At 36.9% G+C, this 19,725-nt stretch overlaps 1 protein-coding gene and 1 long non-coding RNA gene across 2 annotated transcripts in view; one reads left to right on the top strand and one right to left on the bottom strand.

Moving 5' to 3' along the window:
- The window catches only part of LOC134802917 (uncharacterized), a 428,476-nt gene that overhangs the window by 157,892 nt on the left and 250,859 nt on the right, over positions 1-19,725 (bottom strand). The window lies entirely within an intron of this gene.
- The window catches only part of LOC134802629 (zwei Ig domain protein zig-8-like), a 153,521-nt gene continuing 133,872 nt past the window's right edge, over positions 77-19,725 (top strand). The window contains exon 1 of the mRNA XM_063775265.1: positions 77-578. The gene's annotated coding sequence lies outside the window, so the exon portion shown is untranslated. The remainder of the gene's footprint in view (positions 579-19,725) is intronic.

Here is a 19,725-nt window from a genome sequence, read left to right as displayed (position 1 = left end):
ACAATACAAACCGTACTTACGAAAAAAAAACTGTAAACTTTTATTAAGAACTTACAATTTATTCGTCGCATATTCACTGCGCAATATTCAAATAAAGCGCCAAACGGATATATTTTTCAAGATTTTCGGTCATGCGCGAACTGCCCGGGTACCAATACACGTTTCACTTGTAGGTGATCGGGTACACACATTCATAATCGCCGACTATCAGTACTCGGAAAATCACGGACACAGGGAAAGAAAATCACGCACACTTCCACCCAATCTCTGTTGTACACTGTGTAAGTATGGGGGTTTCACGCACACTGGCACCGCGTCAACCCTGCGATGCTGTGTATATTAGTCTCCTTCTGGGTACCGTGTCGCAAGGACGTGTATTTGATCACCATTTTATGACGTACGGGAGTGTAACGATGTGAACTCGGTATCATAAGAGTTAACTCGAGTGTTAAGCCTTTCACAAGTTTTTATGGATAGTGGATGCTTCAAACTTTTTCAGTGTATTTATGTGGAGTGTTGATACAGTTGTGTGAAATATTAAAGGAAATGAAATCGACATTCTTTGGATAAATTAGCAGGTAAGGAAAGGAAGTGTTTAATTATTTTTGAAGCACGATTGTTCCCTGCAATAAGAAATAAAAAAACATTTTTTTTTATATATTTTGTTATATACTTGAAGAAGGTATTAAGAAATATCAATTGAATAAAAAGTAAGCTACCCTACAAGAATGTTTTGGTGCTTTTAGGCACTGACCCTACTCTTGCATTAGTATTTAACTGGTTTTACCCGTTTTACCTAAGGTAGGTATTAAATCTAATCTAAGTCTTGTTTTGCTTATATTTTACATAAGTGTCCCACATGATACTAAAGGATAGGTTTTAAGTAATTATCACGATATTTATCGTATTATTTACGTAATAATTATTGCGATAGGTATCAAGAAGTATAATAATTTAGGTATCTTGGTAATTTAATTCGAGCCCTGGTGCGCAATAAAATGTATTCAAACTATGTACCTACTTAATTTATATTATAAAATTAACTCTGTTATGTGACGTTTTTTTTACTTTTACCAAGTTGTGGTAATTTTTAGAGAGAATCGATATTTTAACTACAAACTTCCGCGAGAGCGTGAGACACAAACATATTAAATATACATACGTTAAAACGTTTGAATATTTTTTTTCTTTTTGAGGAAGAACATTTTTATTATTAAGCATAATATATTATTATTTATAACAAAAACCTTTATGTCTCACAATTAAATTGTATAATTCTTATTATAACAAGTAAATTGTTGTGGTTTTAATATTTAATATTATAAATGATGTGGATAACAGTAACGATTTTCCGGAACAGTGTGTTTGGTACAAAAAGCACTTAAATAGGTAAGTACCTAATATCCGTGTCGTTAGGCAATTCAATTCGAACACGGTTAACTTTAGGTAGTCACATGTTTTCAAATATAAAAATAATTACTATTTACGAAAATAAAAAACAAAAATAACTAAATTGGATTATTTTGACCGCTTTTTAGGGTTCCGTACCTCAAAAGGAAGAAACGGAACCCTTATAGGATCACTCGTGCGTCTGTCTGTCCGTCTGTTACAGCCTATTTTCTCGGAAACTACTGGACCAATTAAGTTGGAATTTGGTACACATATGTAAATTAGTGACCTAAAGATAGACATGTAACGTAAACAAATTAATTTTAAACATGGGGGGCACTTTTGGGGGGTAAATGAGAAAGTTAAAAAATAAAGTTTTTCAAACTATATCGTGTTAGATATCAAATGAAATAACTCATCTTGAACATTTCAAATATATTTTTTTTATAATTTTAAAATACATAGGTTAGAAGTTATTTAAGAAAATAGAAAAAAAACACACATAATAGTTCTTTACCTATAGATGTCAGGAAAACCTATTAGAAATGTGCAGTCAAGCGTGAGTCGGACTTAATGTACGGAACCCTTGAAATGCGAGTCCGACTCGAACTTGGCCGGTTTTTTCTATTTATTTAAACTTTATAATCATAATCATTTATTTGCACATAAAAAGGGTTTTACATAAAGGTGTTTATTACACACACAAAGAAAAAATTACAAATGGCGGACTTAATGCCAATAGACAACCCTACCTAACTTTGTATAATGTAGAGTTATTTATTTCTTTAGTTAGGTATTTTAGGACTTCTAAGGTCCTCTTAGAGTTTCCGTAGCAAAAGCGTAGTACTTCTTTTATGACAAACATTTATGTGCTGATTGGCTTTTCTTATGTAGCGTAAAACGGAGTGAAAAGACACGATTTTCAACATCAAGGACGAGTTTCACCAATAATCCAAATGATAAAAGTAAAAATTTTGATATCATTGTTTGAGTCTTGGTGAGTTCTTCAATTTTGCATTTGTGAAATAGATTTTTACTTACCCAATTCAGAGAAAATCAAAGAAAACTACCTGTTTTGCCCATATCCTTAAAACGGGGTCGATAGACACAAGAAAGGGGTGAATAGAATCAAATTTGGTCATTATTATACTGATACTCTATTGGCAAATGGTATATATATCTGTTAAACAGCTATTTCCCACAAAATTATTTTTTCGTGTCTTTTAACCCCCAAGGCGTGTCTTTACACCCCTTTGTTGTATCTAATCACCCTCCATGGCGTAACTATTCACCCCATATGCGTGTGCACTGACCCCTTTATCGTGTAAAATTGCTTGTTATTAGTTTTTTGCAAAAAAAAATGTTTCTTTATAAAGAGAATTAGTAATATTATTTATTATTTAGGTACTAGAGATACTATATTACCAGGTTAGCTAACTTTTAACTACTTAGTTAATGTCAAAACATTTACTGCTGGAACAAATGAAAGTTCAGACAGGCTTCATTTCTTACCTCGGCGAGACCTTACTTTAGAGTTAAAAAAATCTAACTTTTAGGCAGTTTGATTAAGTTCTTTTGGTATCAATGTAGAGAATAAATAGTCTACTATATACGCATTCCAAAAATCTAATTTTAGAGATGTACGTTTTTAAATATAACAACTTGAAAGAAAAAGTTCAAAATTTCTCTATTCACCCCGCGATTTCTGTTGACCCCGTTTTACGGAATCTAACGCTAGTCACATTCATTGCTATTGTAGATCTAGTTCTGTCGTATGTACCTAATACATATTTATTATGTTAACGTTACAGGGCCGTATATTCCTATTTATATTGAGATTTTACGCTTGGTCGGGAATCAGAACAGACTGCCAAGGCGGGCTGATCCGCTACTCCCAAGGCTTAAGATGAATGCTCTAAGATCTCGGCCACCTAGAAACCGTACATAGAAATAAGACGTTTTTAGGGTTCCGTACCCAAAAGGTAAAACGGGACCCTATTACTAAGACTTCGCTGTCCATCCGTCCGTCCGTCCGTCCGTCTGTCTGTCACCAGGCTGTATCTCACGAACCGTGATAGACATATAGATAGATAGAGATAGATAGACAGTTGAAATTTTCACAGATGATGTATTTCTGTTGCCGCTATAACAACAAATACTAAAAACAGAATAAAATAAAGATTTAAATGGGGCTCCCATACAACAAACGTGATTTTTGACCAAAGTTAAGCAACGTCGGGCGTGGTCAGTACTTGGATGGGTGACCGTTTTTTTTGCATTTTTTTTCCGTTTATTTTTTCATTATGGTACGGAACCCTCGTGCGCGAGTCCGACTCGCACTTGCCCGGTTTTAATGTCCATCATTATACTAATTCCAGGCAGTATTAGCTAGGCCTTAAGGTAGAATCTTGGAATAAAATATGTTTATACAGTCGTCGTCAGAGATATATTTAGCACCTTACTCTTTTGTAATAAGGCGGAAATTATAAACATATATTTTACGTCGGTTACCCACTGATATAGATATCTAAAAAAATCAAATTTTATTAAGTTTCGTATATTTTATACCAGTTTATTGACAATAACAAACATTAATATAAACTAGTGATTTCATAAACGTAACTGCCCGTTTTAATGTTCTCATTGTCTTTTTTTGTCTTTTACGTACAATAGGCGTCGGCGTCCCGAATTGAGGAGTTTGGAAATTAATTATAAAAGTCCTTGCGCAGCAAAGTACAAAGGGACGGTTAAAAGGCCTGATATGACGGTATTTTATGATTGATAGGGCACGTTTGCGTCTCAAAATAAGAACTTATCGACTTAAAAATAAAGTAGCAACCCGCCCCGGCTTTGCACGGGTAAACCTAAACAAATTATACACCTAAACCTACCTCAAGATTCACTGTATTGATAGGTGACAACCGCATGGAAATCGATTAAGCAGTTTTTAAGTTTATCGCGAAAATACATACATACAAATAGACAGACGCAGTGGGGGATTTTGTTTTATAAGATATAGTGATAGTCATATTAACGGACGATCATACACAAATCGACCTACAGGTCAATTCGAACGTACACTAACATCTAAATGATGTCATTCAGTTATCGTGCATTTCGCTCGTACTTGTCCGTACATGTATTGGCGCGACCGTGACGCACGATAACTAATTGACATCATTCAGATATGCAGCCCGCAGTCTGTTATCGAGATGGATAACAATAACAGCTCTGTAATATCACCGTTGAATTTACAACGAGTATTTTGCAGCATCTTAATGGTGTATTCGAATTATTTCAAACTTGTCCACTTTTTTAGCGAAACAACTATGTAAGCTAAAATATTCTTTTTCCCTATTTTGAATTATTATATTACGAAAACTGTGATAAGCAATTAAAAACTTTACAAAGGGCACAAACCAGGAGCGCGATGAGATAAAAACTCAATTATGTAAAGCTTTTCTCTTAAAAAATATTATCCGCTAAAACGCTTGGCATTCATTAGGTACATCAAATCTAAGTTTTAATTAAAAAGTTTTTGTACATAAAATGATTGAACGCTCGATTTTTTGTTTGCTCCGAAATACTTCTTTTTTGGGGCATTTATTTCGTACAAAAAAGGGATTCCAGCAGATCTTTTTTTCTTACTGATGTATTTTTAGAGCAGATTATTTCCCATTAAACAATCTACTTTATTTACACGTAATACACCCATCAAAGCCAAATTATACTGGTAAAACTAACACAAAAGAGAAAAAAATATATTTTCGTGGAACTTGATACATTTTTTATGCGCCTTTTTCAACATAATTTGTGTTTATATAAGCCTAGCGGTAAGAGCGTGCGACTTTCAATCCGGAGGTCGCGAGTTCAAACCCCGGCTCGTACCAATGAGTTTTTCGGAACTTATGTACGGTACGAAATATCATTTGATATTTACCAGTTGCTTTTCGGTGAAGTAAAACATCGTGAGGAATCCGGACTAATCCCAATAAGGCCTAGTTTCCCCTCTGACAAGTTGGGTCAGATGGTAGTCGCTTTCTTAAAAACTAGTACCTACGTCAATTCTTGGATTAGTTGTCAAGCGGACCCTAGGCTCCCATCGTGAGCCGTAGCAAAAATGCCGGGATAAAGCGAGGAAGAAGAGAAGAAGAGATCAGGACGATTTCAGTTTCTGGCAAGAAATATTTGGTATGTAAACTTAAAGTGAGCAATAAACATGCAAAATACTAAATGGGTGCCATTTAAATGTTAATGGTACGATTTAACCAAATCGTCGGCTAAATCGTACCAATCTGAATGCCACATTAGTTTTGCGATAGAGTCTATGCGGAAAGAAAAGAGTCGTGGAATATAATTTTCGCACAGACTATAGCTGTTTTTTAGGGTTCGGTACCCAAAGGGTAAAAACGGGACCCTATTACTGAGACTCCACTGTCTGTCTGTCACCAGGCTGTATCTCATGAACCGTGATAGCTAGACAGTTGAATTTTTCACAGATGATGTTGCCGCTATAACAACAAATACTAAAAAGTACGAAACCCTCGGTGGGCGAGTCCGACTCGAACTTGTCCGGTATTTTTTCTTTGCCGTGCACACAATAATTGACAAAATAATTAACATCTGACTAAAGTGTTATACAAAGCACATACCCATTTAATTGATATTTAACCCGCAGGTGTCACACGCAATTTGCTCTAACAAAGCGCTATTAAGTATATCTCAATAATAAATCTGCGTATGAATTGCTGAATTGCCGGTTCTATCGTCATCAATGGAAAAAGGTCACGCGGTCCTCGTCCTTTTAATTAAAAAGTTAAACCTTCCATGTATTTGGAACCCTGGTTTGAAATATTATAATTGAATAATGGGCGGATTTTTTAATATATAAAAGCGAGATAAACTCGTTATTTGGAACTTTGACGCTCAATATCGGCAGTGAGCGGCCAAGGATTTTAAGAATATTAAGCTTTAGGAAAGGCTGTAAATTGTTTTTGTGTATTTCAGCCAAAGACCAGGTACATTTGAGGCAATAAATTAATATACAATGTGCGACGAATAAAATTATATCAGTTCGTAGAATTAATAATATTATTTCTAAAATTGTGTCGCCCGATCATTGTCTTACTTTTACCCGTCAATCGTAAATCCTAGCCCGAATTTAGTAGTAAAAATGGATTTGGTCACGTTCTGTGACAGCCAATCAATTTTACCATTGTACATAAAATATTTGATGATTGTGTTGCAAGTACTAAGCGTTTTTTTTTTCACAAAAGCTTAGGTACTTAATAAAATACGTAAACCTAGCTGTTAATTCAATTAACTATTACGGGCCCCTGTCTTCATTATTTATTTTAGGGTTTAATCAGTAAAGAGCGAGGGAAAAGGGAACGAGATGTGGATCCTTATATACTTCTATTTATCGAGGTCATGTCCATAATGTATGCAGTCTAGAACTTTGTCGCTTTGAGAAAACGTGTAAGCTGCGAGAGTTAATGTCGTGGAAAGTTACAACGACAACGTTGTAAAAGTTTACTGACGGTGAATTTAACAAAAAGTACAAACACTAACCTTTAGCTTTAACTCCTTCGCATTACCGAAGCAATGTTATACAGTTATTAACTGAGTATTTTTTTAATAATCTTTCTTCTTATTTGTTTGTCAGGTGATATTGATAATTTGTGACGGCGGCATTAATTCCTTTAACCTGCTTTGATAAGCTTAACCAGTGACTTCAGCCTATACGTTTTTAACATCTTGTAAATGGATAGACGGACGGATAGATATTAAAGTGATTCCATTACTATCCTGTAGGTACATTAAATTTACATGACTTATTTAGCTCATTAACTTATACAAAATCTGCATACAGATAACCAGAATCCTAGGAATATACGTTTTGCTTTACAATGTCGGCAGCTTGGGCTCTTTCCTCGACCACTAACTTGGTGCTTATCTGAGAATGTAGAGCGGATGTTCTTAATGTTTACGCTACAAGGAATCTTGCATACACCTGCGATGCACTAGTGTGCCAAATTAGTCTGGGTTGTTCCGCTGTGAAATTAGTAGGTAAATTTGGAAAATGTAGAAAATTTTGCGTGTGATTTTTAAACTTTATACCTACTTAACGTTAACGTCCTAGTGGCTGACGTGCGACTCCCCAATACACAAAACCCCACTGTCTTTTCGTATTTTTTTGTAATTTGTATTGGCATAGGTACAGATAAAATTTATGATGTCAGTCAAATCCGGAATATTTACCTTTCATTATTAAAAGATAATTAATTATAGCTGTAACAAATTGTCGGTGACGATACTTAGTCCATTATATTTATTATTTTGTTGTTAAACATTAAATTGTTGTGAAATTTGTAAGAGTAGACACAATATAATTTTAAACTTTAACTTTAAAACTATAACTAAATAATAAAATAGGGACAGCCAAAATAATCTGGATTTTTATGGCTAATTATTTACACAAAAATGTTACATATAAAAACAAATACTGAGATTGGTTGAAATTTGAACGAATACTTGGAAATATAAAGGAAAAGTGAGACAAAAATGAACAATGTAAGCCGTGATGGCCCATTTGGTATGGAACCGTCGTAATTTCATTGTATTGTTCTGTGTTTGCCATATTGTCTGCTATTACAATAAAATTGTACTCCGTTTCATATCAAAGTGCCAACAAATGTAATACATGGCATCAATTTACAAGTTTTGGATAATATCTTGTTATTGTCTCTTTTTTTATTTGATGATTTTCAGAAGATTGCCTTTGATAACAATTTTACAATTAGGTATATATGTACGTATACTTCATTTATTCAAGTAGGTATCTATACTATACCTGCATTTGCTACATTTATTATTAGTAGTAAGACAATTTGAATACTAAAAGACATAAACAGGAATATAAAACTAAAAGTAACTACAACTAAATTAACTAAAACTAAAAATTAAAAATACCTATCAAAATTTGGTGCCCTCGGGAGGGTGCCCAACACGCAGGCAGCGTTCCCGCGCTGGATTGCGATGGCAATTCTCTGCGCGAGAAAGCTGCCCGCGCGGGGGTCGCTCGTTGCCTCCCTCAGCCGTTTCCCGAGCGCCTTATGGAGCATCGGTGCACCTCTGCCCCACGAACCAAGCGTCTCGACGCCAAATGCGACGAATTCGTATTGAGCGCCGAGACAGCTGTATTTAGCTACCTTTTGACGCTCCCGAGTGTCCGCCGCCGCGCCAGCACGCCTGCTGGTCGATGGGACGTAGGACGCCGCTACCGTGTCAGCGCAAGTGGCGTCCCATACCAACGCACGACCCATCTTCCAGGGAATCAATGACATCCCGTCAGGGCGCTTACCGTCGTTCCGCACTATTTGGGGCTCCAGGGCGGCGGGAACGCCGGCACTGACGAGCGCCCTTCTCAGGATGTCATTGAGGGCGGAATGGCGAGACAGGCGGCCGGCACCCGAAGAGCGGCCGGACCGGCGAGCCCGTGGTGACCGAGGCTATCCACTTCAGATCCACATGAAGCGCAGTTGTGGTCGGCACAGACAGCAACACCTAGCCGGAGACCAGCGGCTATGCGTAGCGTCCCTGGGACTATAAAGGTGCCGGTGTTAGGCGAGGGGTACGCGTGTAGCCACTGACCCGACTCTGGCCTAGATGAAGCCAGAAGCCTCGCTCGATCCCTGCCTGTCGCGGTGTCCAGAAGTGAGTTTAGAGTAGAGACTGAAGCTATGTTATCCCAGGCCCTTTGTATCTTCGGTCGAGACGGAAAATTTTGACTCGGTCCAGCTAGCCAAGCATTCGACGCCTCAACTAGGCACGCGATCTCGCAGTTTGCAGCCGGAGAGGCTTTGAGAATATTACCTGCGAGATCGGAGGTGCTATGAATTGAGGCCAAGAATGCTGGTAAAGCTACACTTGAAATTTTACGGGTACCCAAGCCACCATACCTTATCGGTAAGGTGGCTTGAGTCCATGCCTGCTCGCTAAATCGGATGTTCAAAATTGATTCAATTTGGGATTTTAAAAGTAGGTCAAGAGGTCGGAGTAGATGGGGGTATTTCCAGATAGGACAACAGCGGAGCAGGTAGGTGAATTTTGGAATGAGTAAACAAAATTTTAGAATAAACAGTGCAGAATGACTGCTAATTTTGAGAAGGCGGTCCGAATAGTCACTAAATTTTGAAATAGATTTACTCAGAAGGGGAGGGATGGCTTCATTGAAGATGGGTGCTCCGAGAAGATGTAGACTGTCTTTAGATTTATTTTTGATGGATGGCGCGATGTTATTAAAACTTTGAATAATTTGGGATGCCGACGAAGAATCTACATTGTCGGAAATATATAATTCACATTTATTGAAATTTAATGCCAACCCAATATCTTTAAACTTATTTTTAACTTGTATTAAATCTGCTAAGACAGTCTGTGAATCGCCACCTAGAGTCCCATCGTCAAGGTACCACACGTTTGATTTGGAATTTAGACTGTGAATTATTGAATTAATTGTCAAACTAAATATGGCTGGACCGAAGGGATCACCCTGCTGACAACCCACTGCCGAAAGGATCTCATTGTTTTTGTGCATTAATTTGGATGGACAGTGATAACACTGTAGTAAAAAGTTATAAATTTCCGGAACCGTCATTTTAATTTCGTTCAGCAGGGTGTCTCTATTCACTGAATTAAAGGCGTTCTGTACGTCTAATTTTAAAAGTACCTCACATGCGTCGCTTTGTACGAAGGTGCGTACGGCATGGACCGCCGCCTCGCAGCCACCGCGTGTGCCGAAGCCAACCTGAATAGGTTCAAAAAGATTTTGTAGTTTTTTGCGTGTTAGCCGGACACACACTTTGGCCGCTAATCGCCGTAAAGTCGACCCTACGGCGATAGGGCGTACGCCACCGTCTTTTTTTGAGAGGGCAATGAGGTTCGCCCCATAAATTACCGACGTCACCTCTTGACACATATCTCCCATCAGCATAAGATTGATTAATTTTGTAATGCTGGAGACAAGGTGCTCACCAGTTACACCGCTGCCATAATTGGTGAGGTCAATCAGATGCTGAGGGGAAATGCCGTCTAGGCCGGATGCAGACCCTTTTGGGAACGATAGCAGAGCTGCTAAAATGTCTTTGTCAGTGGCTTGGAGACATGCCGAAGGGTCAGATGGGGGGTCCACGAAAATAGGGGTGGAAGGGCCTGGCGGGTGTTTGGACTGTAGAGCGGCCGCGGTTTCGGGTGTATCAGGTGCCATAGTGTCGTTGGAGAAGAGTAACCGAGTTGCACCCTTAAGGTCACCATCGTGAATTTTCTCCTCGACCTTCTCAAACAGGTTATATTTATTAGTAGGTATTGCATCCAGGACGTATATTAGGCGTGGGCATGTTCGGAGTTTGGGTATTATTTCTGATCTGTTGAGTAAGCGATATATTAATGTTTTGGAGCTCGGATACGTGGAGGACTTTGTACGAAAAGTTTAAAAGATTGTACCATTCTTCTGCGTTATTGTGCCGAACGCACTTATTGATAGTCTCGGTAAGTGCTTCTGCTACTGCGGATCTTGCACCGCGAGGCACGCGTTTTATTAATGGCGTTGTCTGTTTGAGCTGCCCAAGTAGAGTCTGAAGTGGAGCTTTGGCATTGGATGAGGGCGTGGGAGTGCTGAGGTTTATGGAACTTGGCGTGTATATTCTTATTGGGAGGATACGAACCTGATGAATTCGCGATTGATGATTGTGTAGGCCTCTGGGAGATGAAAAAATTTTGTTACACACACAGCATTCCATAGTAGGCAACGGGTACGGTGCCGAAAATTATGCTATACACAAGAACGGAAAAGCCTAAATTCATAAAAATAAACGTATAAACTATTACTATCTAAATCTAAGTAAATATAAACATTCAAAATCACAATCAAAGTAAACTGTCAGCAGAAACATTTGTTGAGTGACTCTTGGACGAAACTGGCCAAGCGCGCAGGCGTAGTTTGGTGTTTCCCGTAGAGACGTAGCCGCTCGGCCAATAGAACGATGAGAAATATTGTTGCTACTGGATACTTAAATAAAAGTCAATGACACTTATGACTTCTGGCGATGGCGATCTTTCAAATTATAGCCTTCCGTATTACAGCTGATCGACGCCACCTTATGAGTCACCCACACTCACAGGGCTGCATTACTGATGTAGATGCATGTCGGGCTCATGTATTCGTAAAATTAATAGGTATACACTTTTTTAAAATGTAAATTGCCGGGGGACGTCAAACGTCAGTGTGTGTATTTCTTTTTTATTTGAATACTTGTTTATAAACAAAAGCTCAATTATATTTGATTGATGTAAATTTTACGTAGCCGCGTTGCGCTTTGATTTATAGATTAGTGTAGTAATTACAATTACCGAATATTATACGTAAGCGTTATAAGGGCCTGTGCATCACAAAGCTTAATAGGTTGTGTTTTACTTGTTTGTAATTTTATGTGTCGCCTACACCAGTGCGGTGTATTTACATAGAGGCAGTTAGGGGCCTTTATAAAATAAATTAAAAAGCCCTTTATTTAAAAAAGTTTCAGTAAAATACAATTTTTATTTATTTATTTATTTGAATGAGCGAACCTTCTCACCACAGCGAAAATTCCGACAAAAATCAAGACATAAGTACGACACATTTCTGGTTACATTACGTCAAGCCAATCCCGCTATAGTTAGTCGGTCCTTTACAGCTAACTCCTACCTTTACACCTACGTATTGGTAGGTAAACATGCTAAAATAAAAGCCTCGCACCGGACCACTTTTGCACCCGCCGTCGTCACACGTAAAGGCATAATCACCGAGCATTAGCACCCCATTCACGACACTGTTAATTAAGAAGGGTGTTTACTGATTAAACAGATTGAAGGCGTCATAGTTATACATTATAACTACGTAAGCTTCCTGAGGGAAATTAGAATGTACGCGGGTTTTTGATTACGATTCGAATGGGAAATGATTGCGGGGATTGGCTGCTATCTAATACTAACTATTATAAAGTCATAGTGGTGGATGACGTATTTGCAATCAGGTTCTTGTGTTGTTGTTGATTGCTTGCGTTGGCAATAAATCAAAAACAGAATTATTCATGAAACATAAAAATGTTCAGATAATTATTTTATTTGGGCACAATAACTGTGTATAATCCGTAACAAATATTTTAAGTCAATAGATTTTATATTTACAAAAAATATACATGTAAGTGTTTTGCCTTGTTTTGTTTGATTGCAAACTGGACTGAAATGCATAAAAAATCAAAAGTAATTTAAATAGTAGACTGTCCATGGTAACTGATGGACCGATGTCAAGCACTTGGACATTTTATGTCAATGCAAAATGATAACTCTTATCAGAAATCGAAACCCGAAGAGTTAACATTAAATACGTTGCTAAGGTTTTCGTGCTTTGAAATAAAATAATAAACAGCTTTTTTTTTTGTCTGCTAAAGTTTTAAAATATTTGATTGCTAATTTCACAAAAAACATATTAAATCAAAAAGCTAATTATTCCAGTAAATTGCGTTGATGGCCCTTCAAAGAGAGGGGACCAATATAAGAAACGAGCGACAAAAGGAATGGAAACCTTTTGAAATCAAATGTCGTCTTCAGAAAGGTGATTTAATCAATTTTTTTTATAGAACAGATGGCAACCACTTTGAAATCTTGTGAAATTGATTTAAACGTTATGGCCACTGTTTCAATTTATTGAATTGTGTAAAAAAATGAAAATAATTTATTTGGAACACGGTCTTAAAATTAACAGATATTAAAGTCTGGGGTGCTGTAGAGTTAGAGATATAAAGAAACTCTTAGTAGTATTTTCAACCCTATTAATTTGAGATGTGTCCGAGGAACTCAATAGATACAATTATTACGAATAAGTAATCGAAAGCGCGCGCGAAGCAAATTATTAACATTCAATTTTGAACAAACGGTCCTAGAGAGGGCCCGTCCCGGCGTACTTCTGTTTAAAATTTTGCTGGTCAGATCCCTCGGATACATATATCCCTAGCTATTCTACTAAAACAATACTAAGGTATGCAGTATGCAGGGTATTGATATTCAACTGACAATAAATTAAAATAAATTATTTTTTTTATATCGTGCCAACTTAAACCTTTTATTGATTTGGTTATACTGCCCTTGCAAATATAGTTTTTATTAGGTATTTTTCTTTTATAATATAGGTACCTACATAAACGTGTAAAATTGCAATATAAAATTACTCGATTGAAAAGCTCTATATTGTATAAAATATTTACTATATCAGTATAGACACTTTTGCAACTTTTATTTTCCTATTAAATGTTGTCCGGGTTAAGGGAAGGTAAAATGTCGGCAAGCAATGTTGAAGATTGGCCCCTAAATACATGTAAGATGTCTTAGAATTCCTTTCATCGTTACCTTCCTTAACCCAATTATTTAGGGATCGGCATGACATTCAAGGGACGCTAGAGAATTTGCTTGAATTCAGATTTTGTCTTGAAACTCCTAGTTAGGGCTAAAGGTGACTTACCTTATTTTAATGAAAAGTGTGTCCTTAAAAACAATACATATGATCAACAATATGATCTTGGGCTTGGTGGGTAGATTTTTCAATGATTAATTAAAAAAAAATATTTTATCCTCTCTTTATATCTAAATATTTTATATTCTTTCCCTCTCGCCCTCCCTCCTTCTCTCTTGCTCTCTCATTTTCGTCCGTCTTCCCAGTTAGGTTGTGTTTCATCTACTGTTTCTGAGCCCATTGTGTGTTTTTGCCGCCACTTCGCACCGTCTTCGGCATCCTCTTTCGTGAGACAATTTAATTGGCGCGCGTGTCAAACCTTTTAAATATTAGGTACCCTAAAATGTATTATGTGTATATATTATGGTATCGTATGAGTCATCGCCAACCACGTCAGGAGTTTTGATAAATTGGAAATGTAAGTAAATATTTATTTTATTAGTTTTAATTTATTTAGTTTATACATAATTTTAATAATAGTTTGTATAAGTTTTGTTAATGTATATCAATGTCAAATTCCTATTTAAAATAGTAAATAATAATATGAATAACATAATTTGATTTACTCTAATAATAAAAAATAAACTAAAACTGTACCTACAGAAGAATTTTTTTTTTAAACAAGAACCATAATATCTCAACAAACGTAACTACCTATATACAATTATACAGGTATATAACGGTAGTTAACTTTTGGTTAGTAAGTAAGTTAGAAAGTACAAGACATTTTATTCCTTGGACGAAGATATTTTCGGGTTTCCTTAAGTATAAGTACCGAAATTCGAAAAGATCTTGAAACAAATAATGTTACTAGGATCAAAATCTTTTTTATACGTAGGTGTTAAGTGGAACGGAACTAAAGTAAATGTCAGAATTTCTTCTCTAGATGGATGAGTTGAGCGAGGAAGCTGCCAGGTCTCCTGTGGGGTGTCTGAGACTCTTCAAAAGGTCTTTGAAGATACTTTGAGCTCCACGGCCTCAACGCCGAATATAATTTTATTATTTTCGGCTTCGAGACCCCTGTAATTTAATACTTTTGCGTGCTCCGCCGCCTCTCCCGCCACCGTTTACTGTTATCTTGACAAGATCGTCGGTTGGTGTTGTGAACACACCCTGAAATTTTATTTGTAACAATAATCTTTATAATTTTACTGCTAAATTTGTAAGATGACCTTCCAGAACCCTAAATATGTCACTGTCCCATTTTCACACAAGTGTTTGCCGCTTGGGATCCGACTGATTTCCATTTCACTAGCATGTTTATGTAATGCGGTCCATCTGTTTGTGTTTTACTTGCCTTTTATACTAAAACAACTTAAGTTTATTGAAGGTTTATTCTTTTAGTTACACTTTGCCTAAAATGTACATTATGTATTTAAAATAGTTCCGTTAATAGGCATTTACTTAGATATTGAACGACGAACACACACTATACCTTTGAAGGTAGGAGATTTAGGAAACTTAGGTGCCTATAATTGATAGATAATGGAGCAGACTTTAAGCCGCTTCATAAATAATGCGAAATATTTTAGAATTAAATATTTGTAGAACTCTAAACTCCATACACCGTGTCCGTTAAGCGATTATTACAGGTAACGCTTATTGATTTATAAATTGGCATTATTATCACTAAATTATTATGTAATCAAGCAGTGACGTCTGTGGCAGAAATTTTTATAACGACAAAAATGGAAATTTTTATCATCTCCTCTCCGTCAATATTATGTTCTTATGGTAGATGTTGCTGTGTGACTTCCTAGGGCGTGTAATATATAAATGAAAATGGAAAGGTTTGCACGCTTCGCAAGCCTCCGTAGTAGCGCAGTTGGTACAATACAATAGCCGGAGAGCTAGCCACGGAAATAGGTATGCAATTTATAGAGCACCGAAATCCCTCTACTTTTTGTACTCTGTCACAGAATAAATAACAGTACTACTCTGTTCAATTACGCCTAGGTATGTGTTAGGAAAAGGTAGAAGACATATACGACACTATGCGTAAAGTAATTGTGAGTCAGGTGAAATTTGCTCGTGATCTTCCTGCAGGCGCACAAGTGATTGTGTATTTTCATCACCTGGCACTGCTTTGCCCCCAAATAAAACGCCTGGCATTGTTATATTTTAATTAAATACATACATAATTAGCTATTATATCACACCAAACACAGAGCTCTATAACACCTTCAATTGATTTTACAACCACTTTGTTACCCATCCACTCCCACACCCACCGCTAAACAGCTGCCAGGCGCCGGTATTAATTAATAATGATAGTATGGCATACTAACTAGAGGGATTTCGTTGCTCTATAAATTGCATACCTGTTGCCGTGGCTAGCTCTTAAGGCCTGGCCAAACAGCCGGCGCGACGCAGCGCCGCGTGATGGCGACGCGATGCCTGTTCAAACAGGGCGCGCGCGGATCGCGCCGGCCTCACGCTCTCAACACGCCCTCATAGCGCGCGCGAACGCGGCGCGGCCGCGCGGGAACGCGGCGCACCGCTCGCTGCCTAACGTCCGATCCGACTGATGTGACCTTGCGCGACGCGGCGGGCCAAATATATCCTGGATTGGTAAAATGATAGTTTACAATCATTTAGTGAGACAATCATTTCATGCAACAAAAAATCAAAAAGGTATCGATATACATACTTATCTCAAGACAGTGATTAAGCCACTTTAATTAATAGATATTAAATAAGTTGCTTGTAAGTGTCTGAAATAAACCTAGGTACCTATTTTTTTGCGTGATAGGTGACTATTGCTATAGGCGTGACTATTTTAATATTTGTAAGTAGGTACTAAAGTTAGGACAAGTAACTATACCTACTTACAAGAAAGTTAAGGTAAACATCAATTGTGTAACTAATTGGGTGTATATCTTATTTGCCAACGTTTGTTACTCAGTGAACAGAACACGTTTGAAGTTCGAATAACAATAGTTCGAATGCTCTTTGATTTGTCAAGAAAATACTTGTCCAATCAAACGCAATCTCAGTTCAACACATACCTTATATAGGCAATAAATCAACTTATAAAACACATACCAATATGAAATGATATCCCTTCTAGTTATTACAGTTCCTTTATTACTCAACGTATTTGGTCGTAAAAAAATAAATGAGATCTTTTGTCTCTAAGGAAGAAATCCTCTTTGCCGCGATGGAATCGCAGACCATTCAATTTTGCGAGGACTCCATCGATCAATACTCCGTGGGATGATATATGGTTGATAGAACGTGTCACAATCTAGCTGATGAAATTATATTGGCGCGCTTCTTCAAGTTGGGCTTATTCAATAAATCTTCATCGGATTATATTTAATTACCTACCCAATATAATATGCAAATAAATGCACGACGTACCTATCTAAATTTATATTGTTTTAGTCTTCTTATTTTAATTCAGATATTCAATGTATTCTTGACTCCTGAGGTGTGACCACGAAAGCCATATGTAGCTATTATTTGCGCATCGATAGTTTTTCGATAAAATTTCCCCAGTGTATAATTATCAAGCATTTTTAAAATTACTGATATAGAATCAATCATTTGGATAGGTCTACAATTTGATTTGTTATAATGAGCATAATGATTATATTTTGCACATATTATTTATTATAATAAATCATTTAATTACTTAAGATGACTTACTTGATCCGTAGGTACTCGTTGTGGTTAATTCTATCATCTATGATCTAAGTTTGAGTTGTACTAAAATGTTTGACTTATTTAAATAAGTAAGAGTTATCGTGTAAAACCAAAAGTAATGTGAAACGAGTATTCATGTGGTTCAAAGTATGGCATTAGCACCTAATCCGTTTCAAGTCGTGGTCATCAATGTAGTGATTGGTGATGAGCTTCACAACACGCCGACATTTTTCTCTGTTAACTGCCTTCCTGGAACATACGTGTGCTAACCCATCCTAAGACACCCACTAACTTATTTAATGCTATTTGTGTTATGAAACGGACCAGAGTTGGGCAAAAATTAACTTGAATAAGAATAAGAATAAAAACAGAAATTTTATTCTTATTCAAATCGATTTGAATTAGAATTATTCTTGCACTAGTTATTTTAGAATAAAATTAAGGTGAATAAATCATGTGACTCTTATTTTAAATGCGGAATAAAAAACAGAATAATTATTCTAGAAGTGGGCCTATTCTAACTAAGGTTTTATTCAATTAAAATGTTATTTAGAATTAAGTTAATTTTTGTAGTACAATCGGTTATAAGTTGATTTTCACCCTTCTATTTAAAAGTCGGATTGATTTGATATTTGTTACTATAGTTTAGGTATAGTACACATTGAAGAGTTTCGCTATACACTATCTAGTTCTATCATCCGATCAGGGTGCTTAGCCAACATACCAAACGTTGACCCTCCATAGAGTTGCGCATAGTCTCTCTCTATCACTCTTACATATTAGTGCGATAGAGAGACAGATAGCGTTTCGTTGTCGTAGCGCAAACGTTTGGCATGTTGGCTACGCTCCCAATGTGCCTAGCCAAGATGCCAATTTTTGTTTTTAATTTAATAACCAAATCATTAGGACAATTTAGCTGTTTTTAGCGCTTTCTTTCATATCATCATCATATCATATCATTTATTCCATTGTAATCATGTTCATTTGTACATTTGGTCTTACATTTGGCAAGTAGGTACATGATACCCTGCTAGGGTGTACAATATAGGATTTTAACTTATACCTTATTTTAATTTCAAGAAATATTAAATGTCAAAGAAATAAATATCTCTATCTAATCTATCTATCTAATTTCTCTATCACTCTTACATATTAGTGCGATAGAGAGACAAAGATAGCGTTTCGTTGTCGTAGCGCGAACGTTTGGTATGTTGGCTACGCTCCCAATGTGCCTAGCCAAGATGCCAATTTTTGTTTTTAATTTAATAACGTAATCATTAGGACAATTTAGCTGTTTTTAGCGCTTTCTGTCTCTATCACTCTTACATATTAGTGCGATAGAGAGACAGAGATAGCGTTTCGTTGTCGTAGCGCAAACGATTGGCATATTGGCTACGCACCCAAGGTGCCTAGCCTAGATGACAATTTTTGTTTTTAATTTAATAACCAAATCATTGAGTAAATTTAGCTGTTCTGGGGGCCTAGCCATTATGCCAATCGTTTGCGCTCCGACAACGAAGCGCTCTCTCTGTCTCTCTATCGTACTAATAAATAAGCGCTTTATTGTTGGAGCGCAAGCGATTGGCATGTTGGCTAGGCCCCCAGAACAGCTAAATTTACCTAATGATTTGGTTATTAAAATAAAAACAAAAATTGGCATCTTGGCTAGGCACATTGGGAGCGTAGCCAACATGCCAAACGTTCGCGCTACGACAATGAAACGCTATCTTTGTCTCTCTATCGCAATAATATGTAAGAGTGATAGAGAAAGAAAGCGATTCTTTGTTGGAGCCCAAGCGATTGGCATGTTGGCTAGGCCCCCAGAACAGCTAAATTTACCTAATGATTTGGTTATAAAAATAAAAAACAAAAATTGGCGTCTTGGGTAGGCACATTGGGAGCGTAGCCAACACGCCAAACGTTGGCGCTACGACAACGAAACGCTATTTCTGTCTCTCTATCGCACTAATATGAAAGAGTGATAGATACAGAAAGCGCTTCGTTGTTGGAGCGCAAGCGATTGGCATGTTGGCTAGGCCCCCAGAACAGCTAAATTTACCTAATGATTCGGTTATTAAAATAAAAACAAAAATTGGCATCTTGGCTAGGCACATTGGGAGCGTAGCCAACATGCCAAACGT

Source organism: Cydia splendana, chromosome 2 (assembly GCF_910591565.1).
Source record: "Cydia splendana chromosome 2, ilCydSple1.2, whole genome shotgun sequence".
NCBI classification, from domain to species: Eukaryota; Metazoa; Arthropoda; class Insecta; order Lepidoptera; family Tortricidae; genus Cydia; species Cydia splendana.
The sequence above is the reverse complement of the archived record's forward strand: the minus strand, read 5'-3'. Positions and strand labels throughout refer to the sequence as shown.